The sequence below is a fragment of the Bos grunniens genome, chromosome 17, assembly GCF_055505025.1.
Source record: "Bos grunniens cultivar Pamir isolate PY7600 chromosome 17, Bosgru_T2T1.0, whole genome shotgun sequence".
Lineage (NCBI taxonomy): Eukaryota > Metazoa > Chordata > Mammalia > Artiodactyla > Bovidae > Bos > Bos grunniens.
In genome coordinates this window covers 34,396,334-34,416,164 of record NC_141181.1, presented here as the reverse complement: position 1 = coordinate 34,416,164, position 19,831 = coordinate 34,396,334, and the positions used below count along the sequence as shown (strand labels likewise).

General features: G+C 38.4%; 1 long non-coding RNA gene across 2 annotated transcripts in view; it reads left to right on the top strand.

Moving 5' to 3' along the window:
- The first annotated feature begins 12,805 nt into the window (after nt 1–12,805).
- LOC147355178 (uncharacterized) overlaps nt 12,806–19,831 on the top strand; it is a 99,140-nt gene continuing 92,114 nt past the window's right edge. For both annotated transcript variants that reach the window (XR_015144364.1, XR_015144363.1), the window contains exons 1-2: nt 12,806–12,941; nt 14,028–14,079. This is a non-coding gene — a long non-coding RNA (uncharacterized LOC147355178). The remainder of the gene's footprint in view (nt 12,942–14,027; nt 14,080–19,831) is intronic.

Below are 19,831 nucleotides of genomic sequence, written 5' to 3'. Positions count from 1 at the left end.
GTACTGAATCTGATTAATTAATACATATGAATGAACTGGTTTATTACATGGACTAAAACCCTGAAGAAGATGCTCTACTACTTGATTCTTAAAGCCAAAGAGATTCTTAACTTGGCAGAAAGCCATATATAAGGAAATTGTATATAGGACAATATGGTACTTTTTACCCTTTAAGTGTTTGGATCTTGTACATATTTTGTTAGGTTTATACCTAAGCACTTCATTTACTAGGGGGGTTGGTAAATGGAATTTTATTTTAAATTTGAAATCCCATTGTTTACAGTTATTATACAAGAAAGTGACTGACTTTAGTGTATTAACTTTATATCCTTCAACTTTTCTAGAGTTTCTTCTTAGTTCCAAGAGTTTCTCTGTCAATTCTTTCAGACTTTCTACATTAATAGCCATGTCATCTTAGGACAAAGACAGTTAATTTCTTTCTTCCAAATTTTTTATTTCCTCTTCTTGGCTTATTTTATTAGCTCTAACTTCCAGTATAAAGATGAAAGGAGTGGCAAGAAGGGTCATCCTTGACTTATTTCTGATCATAGTGGGAAGCTTCCAGGTTCCCTGCTAAATATGATGCTAGCTGTAGGTTTTTTGTAGATGTTCTTCATATCAACTTGAAGACATTCACTTCTTTTTTTTTTCTTTTTGAAAAAATTATATATTTTAATTGGAGGCTAATTACTTTACAACATTGTAGTGGCTTTTGTCATACACTGACATGAATACAAGAAGAGAGTTCCAGAAAAACATCTATTTCTGCTTTATTGACTATGCCAAAGCCTTTGACTGTGTGGATCACAATAAACTGTGGAAAATTCTTCAAGAGATGGGAATACCAGACCACTTGACCTGCCTCTTGAGAAATTTGTATGCAGGTCAGGAAGCAACAGTTAGAACTGAACATGGAACAACAGACTTCTTCCAAATAGGAAAAGGAGTATGTCAAGGCTGTATATTGTCACCCTGCTTATTTATATGCAGAGTACATCATGAGAAACACTGGACTGGAAGAAACATAAGCTGGAATCAAGATTGCCAGGAGAAATATCAATAACCTCAGATATGCAGATGCCACCATCCTTATGGCAGAAAGTGAAGAGGAACTAAAAAACCTCTTGATGAAAGTGAAAGTGGAGAGTGAAAAAGTTGGCTTAAATCTCAACATTCAGAAAACGAAGATCATGGCATCTGGTCCCATCACTCCATGGGAAATAGATGGGGAAACAGTGGAAACAGTGTCAGACTTTATTTTCTGAGGCTCCAAAATCACTGCAGATGGTGACTGCAGCCATGAAATTAAAAGACGCTTATTCCTTGGAAGGAAAGTTATGACCAACCTAGATAGCATATTCAAAAGCAGAGACATTACTTTGCCATCAAAGGTCCGTCTAGTCAAGGCTATGGTTTTTCCTGTAGTCATGTATGGATGTGAGAGTTGGACTGTGAAGAAGGCTGAGCGCCGAAGAATTGATGCTTTTGAACTGTGGTGTTGGAGAAGACTCTTGAGAGTCCCTTGGACTGCAAGGAGATCCAACCAGTCCATTCTGAAGATCAGCCCTTGGATTTCTTTGGAGGGAATGATGCTGAAGCTGAAACTCCAGTACTTTGGCCACCTCATGCAAAGAGTTGACTCATTGGAAAAGACTCTGATGCTGAGAGGGATTGGGGGCAGGAGGAGAAGGGGATGACAGAGGATGAGATGGCTGGATGGCATCATTGACTCGATGGGCGTGAGTCTGAGTGAACTCCGGGAGTTGGTGATGGACAGGGAGGCCTGACGTGCTGCGATTCGTGGGGTCACAAAGAGTTGGACACGACTGAGTGACTGAACGAACTGACTGAACTGAACTGACATGAATCAGCCATAGGTGTATATGTGATCCCCATCCTTTACCCCCCTTCCACCTCCCTCCCCATCCCACCCCTCAGGGTCGTCCCAGTGCACCGGCCCTGAGCGCCCTGTCTCAGGCATCAAACCTGGACTGGCGATCTATTTCACTTATGGTAATATACATGTTTCAGTGCTGTTCTCTCAAATCATCTCAGCCTCGCCTTCTCCCACAGAGTCCAAAAGTCTCTTCTTTATCACCATGTCTCTTGCTGTCTCGCATATAGGGTCACTGTTACCATCTTTTAAAATTCCATATATATGCATTAATAGACTGTATTGGTTTTTTTTCTGACTTACTTCCCTCTGTATAATAGGCTCCAGTTTCATCCACCTCATTAGAGCTGATTCAAATGCATTTTTTAATAGCTGAGTACTATTCCATTGTGTATATGTACCACAGCTTTCTTATCCATTCATCTGCCAATGGACATCTAGATTGCTTCCATATCCTAGCTATTGTGAACAGTGCTGTGATGAACGTTGGGGTACATGTGTCTCTTTCAATTCTGGTTTCTTGGTGTGTATGCCCGGCAGTAGGATTTCTGGGTTGTATGGCAGTTCTATTTCCAGTTTTTTAAAGACTCTCTACACTGTTCTCCATAGTGGCTGTACTAGTTTGCATTCCCACCAACAGTGTAAGGGTTCCCTTTTCTCCACTCCCTCTCTAGCATTTATTGTTTGTAGACTTTTTGATAGCAGCCATTCTGACCATTGTGAGATGGTACCTCATTGTGGTTTTGCTTTGCGTTTCTTTGATAATGAGTGATGTTGAACATCTTTTCATGTGTTTGTTAGCCATCTGTATGTCTTCTTTGGAGAAATGTCTGTTTAGTTCTTTGCCCCATTTTTTTGATTGGCTCGTTTATTTTTCTGGAATTGAGCTGCAGGAGCTGCTTATATATTTTTGAGATTAATTCTTTGTCAGTTGTTTCATTTGCTATCGTTTTCTTCCATTCTGAAGGCTGGAGGACATTCGCTTCTATCCATAGTGTACTGAAGTTTTTATCATGAATGGGTGTTGGGTTTTGTCAAATGCACCATCTGTTAATCTGATGATGTGATCTTATTTTTTTAGCTTGTTGATGTGATTGCTTATATTAACTGGCTTTTGGATGTTGTACCAGCTTTGCATACCAAATCCCAGTTGGTCACAATGTGTAATTCTTTTTATACATTATTGAATTCAATTTGCTAGTATTTGAGGAGGAGTTTTGTATCCATATTCATAAGAGATATTGGTCTGTGGTTTTCTTGCAATGTCTTTGTCTGTTTTTGGTATTAATGTAATGCTGACCTCATAAAATGAGTTAGGAACTATTCCCTTTGCTTATGTTTCCTGGGAGGGATTATAGAGTATTGGTATGTTGGTACAAATGTAATTGTGGCTTCTGATGGTGAATTTTAAATCATTGTAACTAGGCTCAAACACATCTTTATTAAGTAAATAGGAACCATTACAATCAAAACATTTTTGCCAAAGATAAATAAGTTTGTTTATTCCCGTAGCATAAAAATTTGTGCTTCGGGATTCAATAAACTCTTGGAAAGCATTTTCTGCCTCCTGCTGTTTATGGAAGTGGTTTCCGTGCAAAAAGTTCTCAAGATGCTTGAAGAAGTGGTAGTCCATTGGTGAGAGGTCAGGTGAAGATGGCAGATGAGGCAAAACTCTATTGTCCAATTTGTTCAACTTTTGAAATGCTAGTTGTGTGATGTGCGGTCGGACATTTGTCCTGGTGAAGTACTGGGTCCTTTCTGTTGACCAATGCCAGCTGCAGTCATTGCAGTTTTTGGTGCATCTCAGTGATTTGCTGAGCATACTTCTCAGATGTAATGGTTTCTCTGGGATTCAGAAAGCTATAGTGGATCAGACAGGCAGCAGACCAGCAAACAGTGACCATAACCTGTTTTTGGTGCAAGTGTGGCTTTGGGAAGTGCTTTGTAGCTTATTCACAGTCCAACTGTGTCACCAGTTGTCATATAAAATCTACTTTTTGTCGCACATAATAATCTGATTGAGAGATGGTTCATTGTTGTTGTGTAGAATAAGAGAAGACACTTCAAAACGATGATTTTTAAAAAAATTTTTGGTCAGCTTATAAGGCACCCACTTACCAAGCTTTTTCACCTTTCTGCTGCTGCTGCTAAGTCGCTTCAGTTGTGTCTGACTCTGTGCGACCCCATAGACGGCAGCCCACCAGGCTCCCCCGTCCCTGGGATTCTCCAGGCAAGAACACTGGAGTGGGTTGCCATTTCCTTTTCCAATGCATGAAAGTGAAAAGTGAAAGTGAAGTTGCTCAGTCGTGCCCGACTCTTAGCGACCCCGTGGACTGCAGCCCACCAGGCTCCTCCATCCATGGGATTTTCCAGGCAAGAGTACTGGAGTGGGGTGCCATTGCCTTCTCCTTTCACCTTTCTAGTTTGTTTCAAATGCCTAATGACCATAGAATGGTTGACGTTAAGTTTTACTCAGCAACTTCTCCTGTAGTTGTAAGAGGATCAGCTTCGATGATCTTCTCAATTGATTGTTCTCAATTTCCAATGGCTCACCACTGCGCTCCTCATCTTCAAGGCTCTTGTCTCCCATGCAAAACTTCTCAAACCACTGCTGCTTTATACATTCGATAGCAGTTCCTGGACCAAATGTGTTGTTGATGTTGTGAGTTTTTGCATTGTTGAAATCTGCCATTTGATATTGGAATACAATATTTGGGCCTGGTGCTTTCTCTTTTGTAAGGTTATTAATTATTGATTCAATTTATTTAATAGTATAGGCCTATTCAGATTGTCTGTTTCTTCTTATGTAAGTATGGCAGATCGTGCCTTTTAAGAAATGAATTCTTTTCAACTAGGTTACCAAATTTATAGGCATAGAGTTGTTCATGGTATTTATTTACTAGCCTTTTAATATCCATAGGATCTGTAATGACACCCCCCCTTTTATTTTTGGTATTAGTAATTTTTATTTTCTCTCTTTTTTCTTAGTTATTCTGATTAGAGTCTTATTGATTTTGTCTTTTCAAAGGACCAGATTTTAGTTTCACTGATTTTCTCTGTTGATTTCCTGTTTTCAATTTCATTCATTTCAGCTCTAATTTTTATTGTTTCATTTTTTTCTGCTTAATATAGATTTAATTTGTTTTTCTTTTTCTTGTTTCCTAAAGTTGAAGCTTAGTTTATTGATTTTAGATCTTTATTCTTTTCTTCAATTTTCCTCTAAGTACTGTTTTAACAGCATCCTACATTTTGATAAGTTGTATTTTCATTTAGTTAAAAATATTTTTAAATTTTCTGGATATTTCTTCCTTGATATCTGTACTATTTAGAAGTGTGTTGTGTAATTCCAAGTATTTGGAGATTTTCCAGCTGTGTTTCTGTTAAATTTTTAGTATAATCCATAACCAATCTGGATTCTTTTCTCTACTTCCCCATGTACTTTTGTGTGGGGAATAGAATATCACCATACAATTTTTCAGGTATCTTTTGAATGAATCCATCTGAACTACCCATGGGTACCTCATAGTTAACAAGCTTTAATCAACTCATTTTCTTCCACCTCAAATATAATACCTCTGTTATGCTTAATATATACCTTACTGGCAATTCTGTACCCCCTTCTCTAAATCAGAAATCTAGAGAGCCTTCCAAGTTCTCCTTGGGAGCAAGAAGCCCCACACATGGAATTGATAATCAAGATTTCTCAGTTAAACATTTGATGCATTTTTAAAATCCCTTTCTTTCAATTTCAATTTTCACTAAGTTCAAGTCCCCCACATCTCTTACTTGCAATACTGGAGTAGTCTTCTAATTCATCTTCCTGCTTTTAGCTTGATTTCTCCCATCAGTCTTGCACTGATTTGCCAGAGTACTTATGTACATATGTAATTAATTCAACATTAATTATAACACTAATATAGTATTAAATAGAGATAACATAAATATCCATCTGTTTACTACATGTATACAAATAAATGTAATATACATATGTATATACATTCATTTTGTTTAACCTTCTTCAGTAGCTTAATATTCCACCTCATGCCTAGAGGTTAAAGTATGAATCCCTTGATAGGACATATTTAACTCTTTTAATTTGACTCTGTAAACTCTGGCTCTTGCCTTCATTCCAAGAAATTTGGTTACTGTTCTATAAGAAAAGGGCCAGCATTCTTCCAGATGCTCCTCAGAGGTCACCTTCCCGTGAGGTCTCCCTGGACTATTTCTCTCTCCCCCTCCTCCATTTAAATGCTCTCTCCCTTATTTGTCCACAGCGCCTTTCCCCACTTCAGTGCCTCTCTCATTTCACTCGTTTTACTTGTTAGAAGTGCCTTCCTTAAAGCTAAGGGCTGTATTTCGTCTCTATTGCTGTTAGCCCAGAGACTTGCCTATAGTGCGTGTGTGTGCTCAGTCGCCCAGTCGTGTCCAACTCTTTTTTGGCCCCAATGAACTGTAGCCTGCCAGGTTCCTCTGTCCATGGAATTTTCCAGGCAAGAATACTGGAGTTGGGTACTCATATATGTTTGTTGAATGAAGGTTGAATGTGGTAGAACTTTGTAAGAATAAGGTGAAGGCTTTTTCTGAGTATATGCCTAGGAGAGGGATTGCTGGGTCATCTGCTAGCTCTATTTCAGATTTGTAAGGAATCTCCATACTGTTCTGCGTAGTGGCTATACTAATTCACATTCCTACTACCAGCGTAGGCGGTTTTCTTTCTCCGTACCTTCTTCAGTATTTATTGTTTGGAGATTTTCTTGATGATGGCCTTTCTGACTGGTGTGACTTCTCACTGTAGTCTTGATTTGCATTTATATAATTAGTGATGTAAGCATCTTTTCATGGGCTTGTTAGCCATCTGTATGTCTTCTTTGGAGAAATGTCTATACTTTGAAAAGATACATGCACCCCAGTATTCATTACAGCACTATTTACAATAGCCAGGACATGGAAGCAACATAAATGTTCATCAGCAGAGGAATGGATAAAGAAGTTGTGGTACATATATATAGTAGAATATTACTAAGCCATAAAAAGAACAAATATTGCCACGTGCAGCAACATAGATGGATTTAGAGATTGTCATACTGAGTGAATAAGTCAGACAGACAAATATATGATATCTCTTCTATATGAAATCTAAAAAAAAGGGGGGGTACAAATGAATTTATTTACAAAACAGAAGTAAAGTCATAGATACAGAAGTTAAGTCATTGATACAGAGAACAAGCTTATGGTTACCAAGGGATAAGGGGGTAACTTGGGAGATTACACATTACTATATGTAAAATAGGTAACTAATAAGAACATGCTGTATAGCACAGGGACCTGCACTCTATACTTTGTAATGGTCTATATGGGAAAGAATCTAAAAAAAGAGTGGATATATGTATATGTATAGCTGATCCACTTTACTGTACACCTGAAACAAGCACAACATTGTAAATCAATGTTTTTATAAGTCAATAAAATTTTAAAAAAAGAGAGAATATAGTGAAGATGTCCTCAGGGCTTAATTAAATTTGAGCCAAAGGAAGGGAGAGTGTAGATTGTTACAATGAGTGGAAATCAGCTAGAGAGAAGTTCCAGTCTCATCCAGGTCCCTGGGAACACATAGTTGGTGTCTGTCAGTGAATATTTTCTAAAGCCTGATTCATGGGGTCGCAAAGAGTCGGACACGACTGAGCGACTGATCTGATCTGATGTATATAAATCTTTATTATATTTCCCAGGGATTTCCCTCTGAGCTGTAAACACTCAGGTATGGTTAAACCGATTGTTATTCCAAAAAAAAAAAAAAAAAAAAGAACGCCAATTTGTATTCTAGTTGTTTGAATCTGTGGTCTCTCTTTACTTCATTCAGTACTTTTTGATCTTTCAGTTAGCTGAATCTCAAAGTATCAGTGAAACCTTTCCTTGATGACGTCAACAACTCCTCTTTTCCTGCCGCCCACCATCCCCTCTGCCTTTTGTTTTCCCTTGGGTCGGTGCTTCAGTAGCATTTCCTTGTCTATGTTGGTCTATGTAGATTTGCATCCACCTCCTGTAGACTCTAAGAGTCCCCAGAGGACAGTCATGCTGTCATTTCATAAGTCTTCTACCACAGGGCCTAGTAAAGTGCCTAGCGTAATATAGATGCTCAGTAAGTACTGAGTAAATATATATTTTAATAATGACAATGGCCTAATCAAGCTTTTGTAGGTGTACACTTAGTGACTTCAGAAACAATTCAGTGACTTTCCTGGCAGCCCAGTGATGAAGACTTTGTCTTCCAATGCAGGGGGTGCTAGCTTGATCCCTGATTGGGAAGCTAAGATCCCACATGCCTCATGGCTGAGAAAACAAACTTTAAAAGCAGAAGCAGTGTTATAGGAAATTCAGTAAAGACCTTAAAAACAAATGCTTCATATAAATTAAAAAAGTCTTAAAAAAATAAAAGCAATTCAGGAATATCTTTGTTTGGAAAGATTTGAGGAGGTAATGTTTAGACATTATACCATCTAAAGACTCAGTTTTCTATGGCACTCATGTAAGGTGAAGAGGATGTTCTATGCGGTTCAGCCACTTGAGGGAAACCACAGCTGGAAAGGGGAAGGGAACCAGTGTTTGGAGGGGGAAGTGGAACAAGATAGGAAATGCTCAAATGTGGCTGCCCACTTGTACTCCTGGAAAGAATAGGCCAATGGAGGAGAGGTGGGAGGAAGGCAAAGAACTCAACTCGCCAGCCACTCAGAGCTAGCCACAGTGTTTGTTAGGAAGGGTGATTTCTGATAAAAATAGAGGAGGGCTTTTTAAGTTCCAGCACTTTAAAAGCAACTGTGGGAAGTTTGAATCATAGGGTGGTTCTTTCTTTTCTGGAAGAAGAAAAAGACATTTCAGTTTTAAATTCAGGGGGTTGAAATGATTGTATCATTTCAGTGAGAGTAGAGCATGTCAACAAGTGGACATGTTTTCATTGTGGAAAAGATGACTTGAAATTTGAAATTAAAAAAAGCAAATAATTTCTGTCATGGGTTTTCTTCCTCTGCAGGAACACTTAGAACTTTGCTGCATTTAGACATAGAAAGTAAAAATATCAGGTGTCATATTCACCACTGTTTTAGAAATAGAAATCTTATTGTGTGGGCTGGGTTTCTCAATATGGTTGAGATACACCGAAAAAAGAACAAAGGTTATCCATAGGAGAGGTATTGTGAAAGATTAGCCTACAGGCTTATTTAAATATTTATGCTGTGATTATGGAAGTTATTAGATAAAAAGAGGTGCTGACTACATGGTAAGGTCCTTGATTTCCAGTTCAGATGGCACCCCACTCCAGTCCTCTTGCTTGGAGAATCCCATGGACGGAGGAGCCTGGTAGGCTGCAGTCCATGGGGTCATGAAAAGTCGGACACGACTGAGTGACTTCACCTTCACTTTTCACTTTCACGCATTGGAGAAGGAAATGGCAACCTACTCCAGTGTTCTTGCCTGGAGAATCCCAGGGACGGCGGAGCCCAGTGGGCTGCTGTCTATGGGGTCGCACACAACTGAAGTGACTTAGCAGCCTTGTTTATCACTTAACACCCTCTATTGTACCTGTTAGATATTTGACAGACTTGAATGAATCTTAAGAAGTTTGGAATATAAGTCTCTGTTAATCATTTTATGATATCAGTTACCAACAAGATTAACAGTGATAATAATGGTATTATTCATTAAAAGGATTAATACAGACATTGTTACTGTTCGTTGTTCATCACTAAGTTGTGTCTGAATCCTTGTGACCCCATGAACTGTAGCATGCCAGGCTTCCCTGTCCTTCACTATCTCCCTGAGTTTGCTCAAACTAATGTCCACTGAATCAGTGATGCCATCCAACCATCTCATCCTCTGTCGCCCCCTTCTCCTCTTGCCCTCAATCTTTCCTTTCCATCAGGGTCCTTCCCAATGAATTGGTTCTTTGCATCAGGTGACCAAAGTATTGGAGCTTCACCTTCAGCATCAGTCTTTCCAATGAATAGTCAGGGTTGATTTCCTTTAGGATTGACTAGTTTGATCTTCTTGCCGTTATAGACATTAGAAGTGTAAAAATAATAATTTAGGGACTTTTCTTAAAGTCAACATTAGTGCATGTTTGAAGTAAACTATAGTTGGTGTAATATAGCAGTATTCATGACATTGTCCTTTTATAGAGAAATCAGACCAGATGAACTCTGCTCAGATATGATTAACATTCAGAAACATGAAGCTGTAGGGGTTAGCAGCTTTGAATGAAGAGTATTGAATAAATAAACTCCTGGTCAGGGTAACTGGTTACTTTCTCTATTTAGCTAATTGCAGATAAAGCTAATTAGATATTTATTTTACCGACTAGAGATCTTCTCCAAAGTTATTTTTCCACTTGCTCTGTCATAACTTTAGGCAAATTCTTCTCTTTTGTACCAGACTTCACATGCATGCCATTTATTTTTTTTTCAGATGAGAGGATATGTCTGTGAGCATAAAGAAAAAAGTGTATAGCTTCTTTGTAGATATACAAAATTGTTTTTTTTCCATGTGGAATTTTTGTTTACAAACCAAGATGGTTATTAGTAACAAGTTATTTACGCTTCATAACTGATGGTAGTACGTAGGTTTGGAGCATGGTGGAAAACAGCACAGATGTCAATGTTTTTTATTGTGGATATTCTGAAAAGAATTAAAACTAGCTTTTTTCTTCTTCATAGCATGTTTAGGGAAGCCTTTTGGGGGTTATTATTTGGGGTTAAATTGCTTCACTGAATCCATGGTTTCTACCTAGAGTTTTTCTCCTTGGTAGAGCAACCCCTCTCCACTTAGGGGGCCTGCGTTCTGACCCCTTGTTTCCAACTCCAGTCTTGCCATTTATTTCCAGCACGACTTTCATTTAATGACTCTGCTACTCAGCCTTTCTGAGCCTCAGTCTCCTCATTCATAAAATGGGGCAAATAGCAGTAAGGTTATTTGTGTGAAGATTTAATGAGATGCAATTAAGACCCTTAGCAGGGTACCCTGAGTAGCCATCGTAACATTCGCTGGAAGACGCTAGAGTATTGTAGCTGGAGTTTGTGTTTCTACTCTTGTGTTCAGTCATCCTTCTTCTTATGTTTTTGTTTTTCTCAAATCAACCTGTCACTCAACTTTCCCAAGTGCACTTGTTTGTCCTTTTCTGGTTAATTAATTTTTTTATACATGAGTGTAGAGCATAGTCTATAAAATAGTGGGGCTGGTTCCCACGTGATGATTTTGGAATAGATCTCATTATAATTACACCTCCTACAATATGTACATAAATCACTTATTTAAGCATGAAACATTATTTTATGTGTGGAACAAACTCTCTTACCATAATTTGAACGTTCATCTATGTGTTCCTGAATATTCACCATCTCATACCTGCACATTTTGACACCATGCTTGCTCCTATATATTCTTGTTTAATTGTTTTTGCCTCTGGTTTCTAGCTCTTGATATATTTTCTCCTTCTATTGTATTAGAATTAATATTTCTTCTAATATTACTTGTTTGTGATGCTCATTAATTTTTATTGTGTCCCCAGTACCCTTCAATCCAATGAGGTGCAAAGGGAAGAGAATTAACATTAACTCAGAGACGGCAGCAGAAAGAGAAAGAAGAAACTGGTACCTCTCCTCCCCTCCCCTCCTGCCCACACTTTCTGAGGTGACGGATTGAGGACTGTCCTGTGTGCTGGTGACAGGGGAGGGACAATGAAGGGACTGGAGGAGTTTGGTTTTCCAAGTGCTTCCCAATTGTTGTTCAGTCGCTAAATTGTGTCCGACTCTTTGCAACCCCATGGACTGCAGCATGCCAGGCTTCCCTGTCCTTTGCCATCTCCCAGAACTTGCTCAAACTCATGTCCATTGAGTCAATGATGCCGTCCAAATCATCTCATCCTCTGTGGTCCCCTTTTCCCCCTCCCATCAATCTTTCCTAGCATCAGGGTCTTTTCCAGTGTGTTGACTCTTCATATCCGGTGGCCAAAGTATTAGAGCTTCAGCTTCCCAATACCCACTGGATAATATCCAAGCTCCTCAGTGTGGGTCACGTGTTCTCTGAGGCCTGGGTCCTTACACCCTCTTCAACCTTAACTTTTAAAATGTATACCTGCTATATTTTAAATTTATACCCTGGTCCCCTGGTTGGCAGTTGCCCACACATCCCACCCTACTTAGAAAGTATGTATCTTTTTTCACACTCTTTGTGACTTGTAATGTTCCCCTGCTCTTCTTCACCTTGCTGACTGCACACCTCCAGCCCATCTTTCAAAGCTCAGTCTAGGGATTGTCTCCTCCAGGAAGCCTCCCTGAACAGCCTTTCCCTTCTTCATACTGGACCAAGTGCCTGCCTTTTGCACGGATGCCACTGCACACTGGAAATGACTGTCATTATGTCCTCCCTTACTTTGGAAGGATCTGTTCATGGGTCTCTTTTCTCTGATGGACTATGACTGCTGGGACCAGAGCATATTCATTTGTCTCCCCACTGTGTAGCTCAGTGCTTGGTGCAGTGTACCCAAGCCAGATTTATTAATATGCGTAGAACTTTTAACACTGACCTCACTGGAGTCTGAGGGGATGGAGACAGTGATGTGCTAACCCATATTTCCTTTCATGGGGCTGCCTGACTGTGGCCTCAGCACTGGAATTCCTTCCAAACAACCGAACTGGCTGGATAACCCAATCCTTCTCCGATCTGCGGTGTTACTCCAGCAGTGACTGTTTTCCTAACTTTGAATTCATATCTTTACATTATTTGTAGACTTTCTTCTTTATGTTGTAACATAGCTTGTTGGCTGACAACATGTATTTCCCATTTAGTCATTTCTTTTCCAGGATGCTTATTAAGATGACGGACTTTCTAAACACAAGAGACAATTGCCCATGAAATACCTGAAAGAAAATGACCCACACGGCACATTTTCTCCTAGAAGAAGCCCGTAGGCACATGATGGCATGCCTCTCAGTACAAACACAAACAAGCAATTACCTGAGCTGCTTCCTGTGGGAAACTCAGCATCCTACCACCCAGGGTGATGACTCCTGTGATTTTTTTGGAGGGGTTGCATCATTGTAAGGAAATTCATTCCTATGTTTCTTAACAAATGCATATTTTCTTTTCATCTAGACAAACTGTGTGTCTTTGAGTTTATTTTCATCTCTCTACTTGCTTCTTTTGTTTTTTAAAAATAAATATGAAGTGTGCAATTTGAAAGGCAATGCAAAAGACTGAGTGGTAGTTGTCACAGGCTTAATAAGTGGGGAGAGAATCGTGGCTTCAAGAAGCATCTGGAATGTTTGTGATGTGGCGGTTGCCTGCATTGTCTTCTGGGCTTCATCGTTAATCAGTGACTTCTAGAATTTAATTGATTCAGGATATATTTAAATTGCAGGTATTTATTGTTGTTAGCCCGGTTCAAATAATATTTAATAAATATACTCTTGATTCTTTCTCTTTGTATTACAATAATTCTTCCTTTCTTATATTAAACTAGCATTTTCAAGGATATTGTAAGAATGGAACCTTGGAATAAATCATGTTTGGAAATATTAGTGAGACTAGGTCTTACCAATTCATCAAGTGAAGTAATGGTGTATCTAGTCCTAGCAGATAAAAATCTACTGTGTGAACTGGTAACTCATTATAACTTTTAGAGTACTGAGAGTCCTGATTTTGTATTTTCCACTTTATATTAGATAAAACACTAGTCATTCTTTTGCAGTTTGTATCCGGAAGTTCAGATTCAAATTTTGACATTAGCATCTTCATGTAAGAGAATTATCAATTCATCTTGAGCTTTTTGTACAAAACATTATTTGAATTAAAAATCCTCAAGTTGTACTTTTCCCTAAAAGCTGGTAATATTTTTTATTTTAGTTATTGCTATTCAGTCACTCAGTCGTGTCGACTCTATTATTTTAGTAATGGCAGTTCAATCAACAGTTTCATGGAATTTGAAGTTTAAGAAAGAATTGCTAACTTCAAAATGTAGATGTATGTAAAAATTTAAATACATGGATTAGAGATAAATAATAAAATGTTATTTTTCCATCCTGAAGTAACAGATTTTAATAGAAAGTCTTTATTTTGTTTCATAAATAATGTTTTTTTTTTTCAGGTAGTTACAGAAAACTTATTGTCCTGATGCTGAGAAGCAAATACTTTAAGAGGTTTGTGCTTATTATTATTCTCTAGCATAAGGTTTGTTTCTCATCCCTTTTTGATGTTTGATGGTGGAAATAAGGTGTTTCTTTGAATATGATACCCCAATACAAAATATAAAGCTTAAAAAAAGAGAGACAATGTTTTACTTGGAGAGTTAATGTCTAATACAGATGGGATGTTTGAAAATAGCCACTTTGAATTTAAAATTGAAGATTGTTGGATTGGCATTTCTGTCCCCTTTGGTTGAGTATCTGAAAGCAGTTCCACATTTCTTCATCAGGAAGTCAGGCTGACTTGTGATGAAAGATGATGGAGACAAATCCTAAACAGGGCTTCCTGTTTGTTTAAACCTCCAACCCAAGAGAAAATCGCTTCCAGTTTCCCTGTACAATCATGGTAATATATTTTCTTTTTAGATTGTTAGCAGACTGTTTCGCTTGTACTTGGCATTTCAATCATAGTGAAAGAGGTGAAACCCAAAAGACTCAGTGAATTCTCGTTATAAATCTAAAATCAGATGGCCTTAACAATTAACCTCTGCTTCTTGTCCCTTTCTCATTCCTAACATATTAGTCATTAATTCATATGTATTGATTATCTGCTCTGTGGACAGGTTTGAAATAGCTACTAAGATGTATATAAAAGAAGCTAAAGCTTCTGTCCTCAGAGCTCATGCTTACAAAAATAATCATGTTGGAATATAGATATAAATTTAAATTTAAAGGTGGTAACTCCTCTGAAAGAATGATTAGATTATTCTCCTTGTAAGATGAGTGCTTGTGCAAAGTGAGATTTTTAATTTTGTAAATGATCTTTTGAAAACAAAACAGTAGGAAATAAAAGATGTTGGGGAAGAGTATAAACATATTTTGGAGGAAGACTTAGTTGTTTTTCTTAGAATCCTGGGACATCCAAATCACGTTTAGGCAGGGGATTAAAAAATAGGAAATTGACCTCAGTATTATTTCTACAGGAAAAAAATTAATTTAAAGTTAGCTAAAGATCATTATTATATCTTAGGAACATATTTGACTGTTACTAATTTTTTCTAATATTATTTATATTATAAACTTTATTATCAGTATTAAACATTTTTTTTTAAAAAGTGAGGAATGGCAAGACTTGACACCCAGAACAATTGATTATTAGAAGATGAAATCATGCTAAAACAGTAATGTAAGTTCTGTGAATAATACAAATGGTCATGATACTCTTAATGTGAATTACCCTAACTCATGCTAATTGCTGAGCTTTCCTGGTGCCTTAGATGGTAAAGAATCCACCTGCAATGCAGGAGACCTGGATTTGATCCTTGGGTGGGGAAGATCTCCTGGAGAAGGGAATGGCTACCCACTCCAGTATTCTGGCCTGGAGAATTCCATGGCCTAAAGGACCCTGGTGGGCTACAGTCCTTGGGGTCACAAAGATTCAGACACAACTGAGTGACTAACACTTACTTAGTGTGAAAGTGTTAGCCTTTCAGTCATGTCTGACTCTTTGATAGTCTATGGACTGTAGTCCGCCAGGTTCCTTTGTCCACGGGATTCTCCAGCCAAGAATCCTGGAGTGGGCTGTCATTCCTTTCTCCAGGGGATACATACTAATAGCTAATATATACTAATAGAATATGCTGACAAAGGTCTGTCTAGTCAAAGCTATGGTTTTTCCAGTATTCATGTATGGATGCAAGAGCTGGACCATAACGAAAGCTGAGGGCTGAAGAATTGATGCTTTTGATCTGTGGTATTGGAGAAAACTCTTGAGAGTGCCTTGGGCTGCAAGGAGATCAAACTAGCCCATCCTAAAGGAAATCAGTCCCAAATATTCATTGGGAGGACTGATGCTGAAGCTGAGGCTCCAATACTTTGGTCACCTGATGCGAAGAACTGACACATTGGAAAAGACCTTGATGCTGGGAAAGATTGAAGGCAGAAAGAGAAGGGGGTGACAGAGGATGAGATGGTTGGGTGGCATCACTGACTCAGTGGACATGAGTTTGAGCAAGCTACAGGAGCTGGTGATGGACAGGGAAGCCTGGCATGCTGCAGTCCATGGGGTTGCAAAGAGTTGGACCGGACTGAACGACCGACTGAACTGAACTGAATTGAACATCTACTTCACTTTATTTTGCTAAATGTTGTACCTGCATTGTCTCATTTACCCCTGGGAATGACTCTATAGTATAAGTCGGATGCATTTTATAGAAGAAGAAATTGGGATAAAGGTTATGCAATTTTTCCATTATCAACCTCATTATCTATGTGTTAAATTTCTGCTCAAGGGACATTTTGAATTCGTCCTTATTTTACAAATTTTCATCTGGTTTTATTTCTTTTTCCTTTCTAAAAGGACGACAGAAATGCCAACCAAACAATCTCCAACTTTAAATTCAAAGTGACTATTTTCAAACATCCCATCTTCATCAAATCCCAATTCTCCAAGTAATTAGAAATTATTATCTAATTTACTCCCTTGATTTCTTCAGTCTCCTTTCACTGTCTCATAAACACATCCCTGATCTGTCATGGATTTTCTCATTTGACAGATAGTTCACCAAATACTTCTATTTATATTGTACTCAAAGTCAAATGCACAGATGATAGCATTTTTCACTTTTACAGTCTAATGTAGACGTGAATATGCTGGGTACATGTGTTTTGTTTGATTAGAAATTTAAGTAAATATCAACTGAAGTCTGACATAATTTTTGTCCTTCAAGGGGGTAAAAAAGATATGAAGAAATAAGACATTTATTTATTTATTTTTTAAGACATTTATTGCTCAAAGCATTTGTCTGTACACACACACACACACACACACACACACACACACACCTGTTTTTCTTGGGAAACAAATCATAGAGGTTCTCACCATAAAAGGTGGGAAGCATGTTTGGTCATACTGTAAAGGAGCTCAGCAAATTCTCCCTACCACAAGTTGTCTTTTAAAACAAAAGGGTTCCATGTTCTTTTCCATCAACTTGTGTCAATGTCTGACTTCTGTGGTGGCAGGAATCGTCTGAATTCTTAGCTTACAGAGACGTACATATATTCTATCAGAAAAATCTCTTTAGAACATGGCACTGTCTTTACAATTTGGAGTACTGATGTAAGTTGGTCATTACTCAGTTACTTAGACTTTTAAACTAAGATGTTCTATAGGAAAGCCATTGTTACTTACGACGGTCTTTATTTTCAAATGGAACCATGATCAGGATGAAGGGCAGGCTGCCATTGGAACAAATGTGCCAAGTTACAATTTCACTGGGAAACTGTGCTCTGCAAGGTGGTCACACAGGTAATTCAAAACATGAATTGCCCTGATGAGACAAAAGAAAATCTCAAAATGTATCTTAAAAAATTGCTCTAATTACTTCCTAGTGCTTCTAAAGCTTTGTTATTTTAACGATTACATAACAATTTGGCATACGTGAATTTTCTGACAAGGTCCAGGATCTCAAATTGTAAAAATACTTTTGCTCAGACTTCTCCATGAAACAGATTGGCAGAACAAGTATTTTCACATCATGCCTGATCCTGGCCACTTAGTCATTAATGACTTTGCTCACTATGGAATTCGGAACCTAATGATTTTCCTCTTGAAAATCTGAATAATTTACCTAAAGAGGTTAAAAAAAGAAGTGCAAGAATTATTTTTTTACAAGAATATTTTTAAATTGAACAGTTCAGTTCAATTCAGTTCAGTTGTTCAGTCGTATCCGACTCTTTGCAACCCCATGAATCGGAGCACACCAGGCCTCTCTGTTCATCACCAACTCCCGGAGTTCATTCAAAATCATGTCCAGCAAGTCAGTGATGCCATCCAGCCATCTCATCCTCTGTCGTCCCCTTTTCCTCCCGCCCCCAATCCCTCCCAGCATCAGAGTCTTTTCCACTGAGTCAACCCTTCGCATGAGGTGGCCAAAGTATTGGAGTTTCAGCTTCAGCATCAGTCCTTCCAATGAACACCCAGGACTGATCTCCTTTAGGATGGACTGGTTGGATCTTCTTGCAGTCCAAGGGACTGTCAAGAGTCTTCCAACATCACAGTTCAAAAGCATCAATTCTTTGGTGCTCAGCTTTCTTCACAGTCCAACTCTCACATCCATACATGACCACTGGAGAAACCATAGCCTTGACTAGATGGACCTTTGTTGGCAAAGTAATGTCTCTGCTTTTTAATATGCTATCTAGGTTGGTCATAATTTTCCTTCCAAGGAGTAAGCGTCTTTTAATTTCATGGCTGCAATCACCATCTGCACGACCAAGATAATCACGATGGTGTGATCACTCACCTAGAGCCAGACAGCCTGGAATGTGAAGTCAAGTGGGTCTTAGAAAGCATCACTATGAACAAAGCTAGCGGAAGTGATGGAATTCCAGTGGAGCTATTTCAAATCCTCAAAGATGATGCTACAAAAGTGCTGCACTCAATATCCCAGCAAGTTTGGAAAACTGAGCAGTGACCCCAGGGCTGGAAAAGGTCAGTTTTCATCCCATTCCAAAGAAAGGCAATGCCAAAGAATGCTCAAACTACTGCACCATTGCACTCATCTCACACGCTAGTAAAGTATTGCTCAAAATTCTCCAAGCCAGACTTCAGCAATACGTCAACCGTGAACTTCCAGATGTTCAAGCTGGTTTTAGAAAAGGCAGAGGAACCAGAGATCAAATTGCCAACATCTGCTGGATCATCAAAAAAGCAAGAGAGTTCCAGAAAAACATCTCTTTCTGCTTTATTGACTATGCCAAAGCCTTTGACTGTGTGGATCACAATAGACTGTGGAAAAAATTGAACAGTAAACAATATTTAATGCCATACGTTTGTTACAAATGATGCAGCCGAAGGTTTTTTTGTTTTGTTTTTTTTCTTTATTAACCTATGTTTTGTTGTCTTTCCTGGACAGCGTATGAGTTAAGGATGGGGCAAGACCCCATATGTGGGATTATAAAACATAGGCATGATGCTACTGGGGCTTCCCAGCTGGTGCTACTAGTAAAGAATCTGCCTACCAACACAGGAGATGCAAGAGACATGGGTTCGATCCCTGGGTTGGAAAAATCCCCTGGAGTAGGAAATGGTGCCTCACTCCAGTATTCTTGTCTGGAAAATTCCATGGGCAGAGGAGCCTGGTGAGCTAAAGTCCATGGGGCTGCAAAGTGTAGGACAGCTGAGCAACTAAACACATACATGATGTTATTAGAATATGGCTAAGTTCTTACTATTTTTTAATATTCTGGGGTCCACATACATTTTAGTTGAAAAAATAATCCTACTGCCAAAATGGTTTAAGAAATTACTATAATAAATGAATATTTGATACCATGGGAAGTGTCCATTTTATTTAACCTGAAAAAAAAGCTGATTAGAAAACTAGAAGTTAAAATTATTTCTGTAAAAGAGAAAAAAAAATGTGAAGCAAAACAAAGGAAAAAAACAAGCTAAAAGGCTGACTGTATTTACAAGATTTTTTGTGTGTGTAAGTTAAAAACTGAAAAAATGGACACAAAAAAATGTGAGTAATATGTTTGTACTGCTCCGTTTGGCAAGTTCTTAAAGGTTACAGGAAGAGAGTGTATTATTGCTTAAGATGATGAGAATTTATATTAAAAAATAAATCCAGCATGCGAGCAGGAAGGGGAAATTGCCTCGTTAATTACCTGGTTATCTTATCAGGGCTCTCACTCTTTGGTTTTCTGGAATGCAGAGCAGCCTTCATGAGCATTGCTCAGAGTGGCTGGGGCAGCAGTTCTCCAA